The sequence below is a fragment of the Bidens hawaiensis genome, unplaced genomic scaffold, assembly GCF_021521415.1.
Source record: "Bidens hawaiensis isolate Kalapana, Puna unplaced genomic scaffold, B.hawaiensis_p1.1 tig00015250_1, whole genome shotgun sequence".
In the NCBI taxonomy this organism is placed as follows: Eukaryota; Viridiplantae; Streptophyta; class Magnoliopsida; order Asterales; family Asteraceae; genus Bidens; species Bidens hawaiensis.
Genome location: NW_027492359.1, coordinates 546794 through 554707, shown reverse-complemented (window position 1 = coordinate 554707; position 7914 = coordinate 546794). Strand labels below are relative to the sequence as shown.

The 7914-nt window shown below is 36.1% G+C and overlaps 1 pseudogene; it reads right to left on the bottom strand.

Moving 5' to 3' along the window:
• Nucleotides 1–990: 990 nt before the first annotated feature.
• On the bottom strand, nucleotides 991–3477 carry LOC143548804 (subtilisin-like protease pseudogene; annotated as a pseudogene).
• Nucleotides 3478–7914: the final 4437 nt, after the last annotated feature.

Below are 7914 nucleotides of genomic sequence, written 5' to 3'. Positions count from 1 at the left end.
TTTAATTGGTCTTCTTGGTGTCTACTTTCGTACAAATATTCACAAAGTAAATGTATACAATAATTTATAGTCTCAAATTCACCATTCTATTGTACTTATGTTACATATCTATGATACCAAAATACTGGATCAGAAGGTTTATAAACACAATGTTTACCAAAAACTCGATGAGATCACTCAAAGGACTGCTATACATAGAGCTACACGTAAATGAAACAATTAAATAAAAAAAAAAACCATCGAGTGTTGATGCAGCGGTAAAACGATAACGAAGATCGAATCACGCTGATTATGTGAATGCCCGTGATGAACTTCTCAAACTCCCAAATCTCACCCAAAGGTCAAGGAAAATGAAGAGAAAAATATTTATTATTATAATTCAAGTCTGCCTTTTCACATTACATCATCAACATATAAATCGACTTTCAAATTCGAAATGGGCCCAAAAAATGCCATGGGCTAAACACAAACCCAAAAATAAAAATGTAAAAACTGCTGAAAAAAACATAAAAAGGCCTATAACTTTATTTAGAAGAAGCTTTTGGGCTTCAGAAAAGGGTCAAACCGCCGTAAGCTGTTTTGCCACAACATGCTCCTCGTCTCAAGCTTCGATTTGTCTGGTCGTGGGCTTGAAACGGAGCTTTGTAGGCCAAGTTATGCCCGTTTTCGTGAGTCACATTTGAAAGCATGATCATGGGCTTCCAAATATAACATGGCACACACTTCAATACGTGCCTCCATCAAGTATCCTACTAATTAACCTACTTAAAACATACTAACTAAACTTAAATAATGAGATTAACATAAACTTTAAACTTTAGATTATTGCTTCAACAGTAAGCATGTGGATTTCTGAAATCCGAACAACTAGTAATTTCCAAATTAACCAAGTTAATGATAATAACATTCATGACATGCCAATTAAAAAATTAGATGAACGAACACCACCAGATATTAATAGATGGGAATTATATATATATGTTTGCTTACTCAAGCGTATTTGATTGAAATAGGACTTCTAACCGAGTGCTTTATGGAGTCCCATTCAAGGGCCCCTTCAACAAACTGACATGGTCTAGATCCTACAGGGATGAATGTCACTTGGTATGACAATTTCTGGTTAACTTCCGAGAAGACGAGTGTAGAGGGTGACACGGTAACACTTATGCCAGGGCCTGTGATAATGTTCACGGTGTAAGATGAATTAGCATCTCCAACATTGGTCACCGTTCTGGTGTACACTTTCGTCGAGTTACCACTTAGTGTGATTGCAAATGAAGGATAATTTAGTTGTGCTTCAGGGATGCTTGATATATTGGAACAAAAAACTTGCCTTTGGACAACGGTTGTAACTTGCTCGTTTGAATATCCTAATCCGCACAAGTAAGGTATGTAATCATCAGCTTGGATATCATAAATGATTCCAGGATCATTAGCTTTGGACGGATTGACATGGCCAGCTCCAACAGAAAAGAAACTGGCGGGAAGCTCCCTTTCATCCTGAATCGATTGGTTGTTAAGGTTGATCATATCAGCAGTGGTCATGATAGCGGATTTGATTCCAGCAGGAGACCATTCAGGATGTGCACTTTTCAATAATGCGGCTATCCCACTGAGATGAGGGCAAGACATTGATGTACCAGATATAACATTAAATGGGGCGGTTGTTGTTGTGTTATCAACAGAGGTAGGCCATGCAGCAAGAATGCTAACACCAGGGCCGATAATGTCGGGTTTCAAAATTCCAGGACTCACTAGATTTGGCCCTCTTGAAGAGAAAGATGTTACTTGAGGAGCTGACTTATCTCCTATGACAGTTCCATGGAAAATGATGGTAGCAACTGGTGATGGACTTGAACTCAAATATTCAAGCGTTACAAGCCCGTCTTCATAACCGATATATGATACAGGGAGTACATGGGCATCAGCTATTGTACTAGCTCCTTCTATTTGCTCGTTTGTGAGAATCATAGCAGCTCCACCCGCATCTTTTACCATCTGCCCTTTAGCAATTCTGCCTACCTCGCCACCTCTTGGGCAAATCACTATCTTTCCTCTTACATCGGCCTTTCTTAAGGATGGAGGCGAACTACAAAACTTGGCATTTGTATCACCACTCATCCCGGGGTATACAAGAGGCATGAGGGTTTCTGGCCAATCTTTAGGCTGGATGAGCGATTGCCCATCTAGTAACACCCCGTTCCCAAGTTTCACTGTTGCAGTTACCTTTCTATCAACTGTACTAGCACCAACTGTAAGAATCCATGGAGCCTCATTGGACAATGACGCATTAAAAGGTCCTTCATTTCCCGCAGAACAGCTCACAAATATCCCCTTCTGTATCGCGGCAAATGCACCAACAGCGATCAGGTCATTATAAAAAGGAACGGATCCTCCCCCAATCGAGAGAGAAAGCACGTCTACACCTTCTTCAATAGCTGCATCCATAGCAGCTAACATATCACTCTCTCCGCAACTAGTCTCAGTACATACTTTATACATTGCTATCTGTTCAAGTGGAGCCATCCCAACAGCAGTGCCATTGTCATTTCCAAGTGCGGTAGCACGTTGAACAAAGTTTCCAGCAGCAGTACTTGAGGTGTGTGTGCCATGTCCCCCATCATCAAGCGGTGAACCAGTACTACTACCGCTAACAAAGTTTCTAGCACCAATCAGTTTGTTGTTACACCCCGCCACTTCACATTTTCCTTTCCATTTAGCTGGTGAAGGGCTTATGCCTGTATCGTTAAAAGAAGGATGACCGGGAGTAATCCCAGTGTTGAGAACGCCAATAATGATTCCCTTTCCATAGTTTGAATCCCTCCAGAAGCCTAGATTCTGGTGCAGTTCCAAGAAGTTTGGAGTATGCGTTGTATGTAAAGACAAAACCCGTTGAGGTCGAGCTAGTATCGCTGCATTAAGTTTTTCGATTTCACTTGCTTGCTCAACTGTCAGTTTGGCAGCAAACCCTTTTAAGTACATTACGGTATGCGTAAACCATCTGTGGTTTCTCATCCGAGTCTAGAGCAATTGTGTGCAAGAATGTGTTGTACCAGCTTTCAAGATCTTCGGTTTCAGAAAATGTGTGGTCAGTGGGTGAGTTTAGTTGGACAATATACGTTTCGGTTTCTTTGGTAACCACGAATGAGAGGTTCAAAATGGTGGTGAAAGTGAGAAGTAACGTGACCATAAGAACCTGCTTGCAACTATAGTTCTTCATGATTGTGGAAGAACTTGATATATGATGGATCTGGACTGTGGTGCATTGGCTAGTTTCTGATCGTTTGAATATATACCTATTTCAAGGCCGGCAAAATGTCTTCACTGGAAATTACTTAGTAATATCCGTTAAAAAAACTAAAGGATATGAAGAATTATACAAGCTTAGGTAGCAACGAGAAACACTTAAATTAGTAAGTGAGATACCCTCAGATGTCACATCTTTTATTTGTTAATCTATAGGTTATTTTTAACCCGGAAATTATTTAATATAACTGATAATAAATCAAATTAATTAATAAAAGCTTGTTAACTTGATAACCAGAAAAAAAACTTGCCAGAATACGATAAAGTACTTTAAATAGTAAAAAATTATACGTGTCAATACCAAAAGTTTATAAATTCCATAAGAATTAATAACAATGATTTGGGAGATGTTGCACCCAGTCGTGTACACCGTAATCAGGACAGAAACCGAGGGCATGAACGATGAGCATAATTTTGACGTTGTGATGTCGAACTAGTGAGCTGCCTTTATGGGTTCGTGACAAGACACACCAACACTGATCTCAAGTGTGTTTCAACGACTAACCATATTGATCCCATGATCCCATCCCTTCATTTTTTTTATGTAGAAACACAAACTCATCTTAATCCTACTTCTAGTACCAGAATGTCACATCCTGATAAACCGAGGCTTTGTGTGACACGTTGCCACGTTGGTGACAAACTTAATGCTAGCTACATTAAATGTTACATAACGTTACTGTCGTTTACTCTTGGTCAATGATATATACTATAATATTCGTTAATTTCAAACCCGAAATCCGACCCTATTTAAATTTTTTCGGATCTTCTTTTATTCTTAATTGATATATTTATTAATAATGTTGTTGTAATGTTATTAATTAATACCAAGTTTCATTATCATGTATTTTATACATTTATTTTTCTTATGCAATTTATAGTTGTAACCGATCGTAAGTTCCATTTCATGTTACAAACTTTAATATGTGCAATTCAAATCGTTCAAACTAATCCGATTCAATGCCAAATCAATCGTTTAATGTTTCATGATTCAATTTTATGATATTATTAATAATTCTTTACCAATATTTCTATGTTGCAACTCAATTTATTCCTAATTAAAAGCTTTGAATAATATTCATGATTCATTAAACATTTTTGATCAATTCCTTCTCATTTTGTCACAACTTAGTTTACAATAGATTGTTGTTATTCTCTCAGTTTGGTGATTTTACCTAATTTGACATCATAGAGTCAACCATGAAGTTCAAGACTTCTTTTATTATCTATGTTCTTCATCCGGGTATGTCATATTTTTATATTTATGTGTATGGTTCGTTTAAAACTTAATACTATCTTAAATTAACTTAAAATTAATGTTAGTACATCAAAAACGAACTTGACTCGCCTATGTATCTATTTGGTTCGATTTAGTTATTTTCACTATTTAACATCTAAAACAAATTCTTTTCTTCACATATTCTTCAAAATAATATTTTATTTAAGTCTGAAACGAACACGACATTAAAGTGGAGTTTGGATCCGACCGAAAACGAACCACTCACATAAACTCGTGTTTGGCTCGTTTAGGATTTTTTTCTTGGAACGTGTCTGATGTATACAAATTTATACATTCTTTCAGCACTAAAATATCTCCAAAATAGCGTAATATCAACAATAATATTAGAATAAATAACCATTAATGTTTATAATTTCAATTTTTAGGTAAATACAACCATAAAAAATAAAGCAAGCTTATATACGAAGGAAAACAAAGAAAACTGTGAAAACCAACTCTACACACCCCATGTTAAAGCAATGCATGATCATGTTACAAGCATACGAGGAAAAGACAAAATTCAGAAGTCACAACATGTCCGATGTGGACATCAGCACGCCCCACTATTGATAGTACAAGAGAAAAGACAAAATAGAAGTTTCCTGACTGACTCAACATGGCCATGTCTAAACTAAACACATCCGTGTTCTCTCTCATTGTACACTTTCTGACAACGAGCATTTAATATAATCTGACAAAAGAGTCAAGACGACCTTACCCATGTTAACAGGGGGCCGTGTTGAGTGTCATGCTCAGCCTATAAATTTAAGGCATATCCACCACATTCAATACACTATCAAACATCTTGAAGAACACTTAATACACTTCACCCATCTTCTTTCACCACCATTAATAAGGGATTTATCCCATCCATCCACCTTTTGAAGATCATGAAGATTAGTCATTCAAATTGGTTAAATTTTTCTAATTTGATTATGTTTGTATCTATTACTTTGAAGTATAACATTATGTATAGAATTAGCTAAACTTTTATATTATCATCTTGGTTTATAATGAATCTTAACTAAATTTAATAATACTGGTTAAACATGTGATCGGCTTATAAAAACTAAAGGTTATATTGTGATTATCACTTGATGAGGAATGTTAAAAAAATTTTAAAAGATACACCAAGTGCCGAGCTTGATGATAAGCTAGGGAACTGCCACTCTTGTGAGGCATTGGATAAACAAACTTTAAAAGAGACACCGAGTACCGAGCTTGATGATAATCCGGGGAACTTCCACTCTTGTAAGAGCTTGGTTAAGAAAAATACATAAATCCTATCATAAACATGTTGATACGTCCTTGTTCGTCTCGTTCTTTGTTTAACGTATTTGGAAATAGATTTAATGAATAGGGGTATTTTGGAAATTAATGTAAGGCTCATTCACTATGGGTTGTATAGCGAATGAGACTGGTTTTGCACCTCATTCGTTAGGTTTGTTAACAAATGAGATGTTTAACGTATGAAAGGCCATTTACTATGGATTGTATAGCGAATGGCGTAGCATATGAGATGCTCATTCGCTATGTGATGTATAGCGAATGAGTTATCGCCTATATACACCCTTTTAATAGTTATTCTAATAACCAGTTTTTATTATTATTCGTTTTGCCTCGTTGTGCTGCCCAAATTTCCTCTCGTTACACACACTAAACACACAGTTAACCTAATTAGTAGTTCGTTCAATCATATCATAAACTAGATCTGAATTGATTAATCTGCCATGGGTTCTTCAAGCTCTCTCAAGTGGTATCATAGCCATAAGAATATTCATTGATTGTTTTGAACTCAGATTAGATCAACTGATTTATGTATCAAGACGTAATTGTTAAATGGATTGAACGAAATTGATATCGGACTTTACATACCTAAAATTGATCAGTTAAAACTAATTGAGATGATAACTTTACAGACGTAATTGTTCATTCGCCACATTCAAAGTCTCATTTGTCATCAAATTTCTTTTCATTTGTTATCACAGTTTTCACATTATCCAAGTTTCATCCTTTAACTTTCAGTTGTTGATAAACCCTTTAAATTTTTGAAATGGCAAATTACTATGCTTTAGCTTCACAGAAAATGTTGAATTATGAAACTGAGATTGGTTCTCATGCTAAAACCCCGAAGCTTAACAAACTTTGTGATTTTCCTAGACGGGATTTAAGATTTCAGGCTCATTTGGGAGCAATTCATCAAGAGTGTATGCAAAGTTCTAGAGCACACCTATATAAGATTGATTGTTGATTCTCCTGGTACAGGTCCAAATGGAAAAACAAATTGCTCAAATGATAGTCGAAGAAAGAAAAGCTTATGAGAAAGAACAAATGCCCATTCCACTTTAACAATGGCCTTACTAGAAGATATTTTCCATCAATTTAACCATATTAAACAGGCTGATCCATTGTATCAATCTTTAAAAGCAAGGAGAATGGGTAATACACAAGAAAGTAAGAACTCCATGTTGAAGTTTTAGCTCAAAAACTTATATCTCATGCCTGGAGAAACTCTTGAAGAATTGTTAGCAAGGTTTTTCATTTGATTGTTGAGTTAACTAGATTTGAGATAAACCCGAATGAATGAGATAAAATTGATACCTTAAAGAATGCTCTTCCCAATTCATACTCAACATACTTGATGGTACTTACTGAAAATGGGTATTTCAAGAATTCAAGGTTCACTAGCATGGATTTTGTACAAAAGTTGTAGGAGAGAGTTTGAATTGAAGTTTTAAGGTTCATCGAAGGGTAATCAAAATCCAATGTTGTATGGTGTGGCAATTCCTGCAAGCAAGAGTGCATCCACTCCTATTACAACTGTTTATACTCAAGAAAATCACGAGGTTCCTCCTCAAGAAGCTGTTCCTGAATCTCGTATGTTTTCTAATTCATCTGGTACTAGTGTTGGTTCAGTTCCTCCTATCACACCACCTAATGTAAACATGAAGCAAGCATAACAACATTTTGCTTTTATGGGGACTTTTATTTCTTCATATGGACAGTTGGTGGGAAGCAAAGTTGCAACTTGAGATATGACTAATGGGAATTATGATCAGATAAATCTTGATGATCTTGAATTAATGGATTATAAATGGAACATGGTTATGATAGTCAGAAAGATTAAGAAGTACATGCAGAGAACTGGGCATGACTGTCCAACTATGAGTAAGACAACTGGATTTGATAAGCTGAAGGTAAAATGTTATAATTGTGAAGAGTTTGGGCATTTTGCTAAAGAGTGTGATAAGCCAAGAAAACAGTATTCTCCTGGTCAAAGGGCTCAAGGTAGAAACTCCAACAAGAGGATGTATAATACCAATAACCCA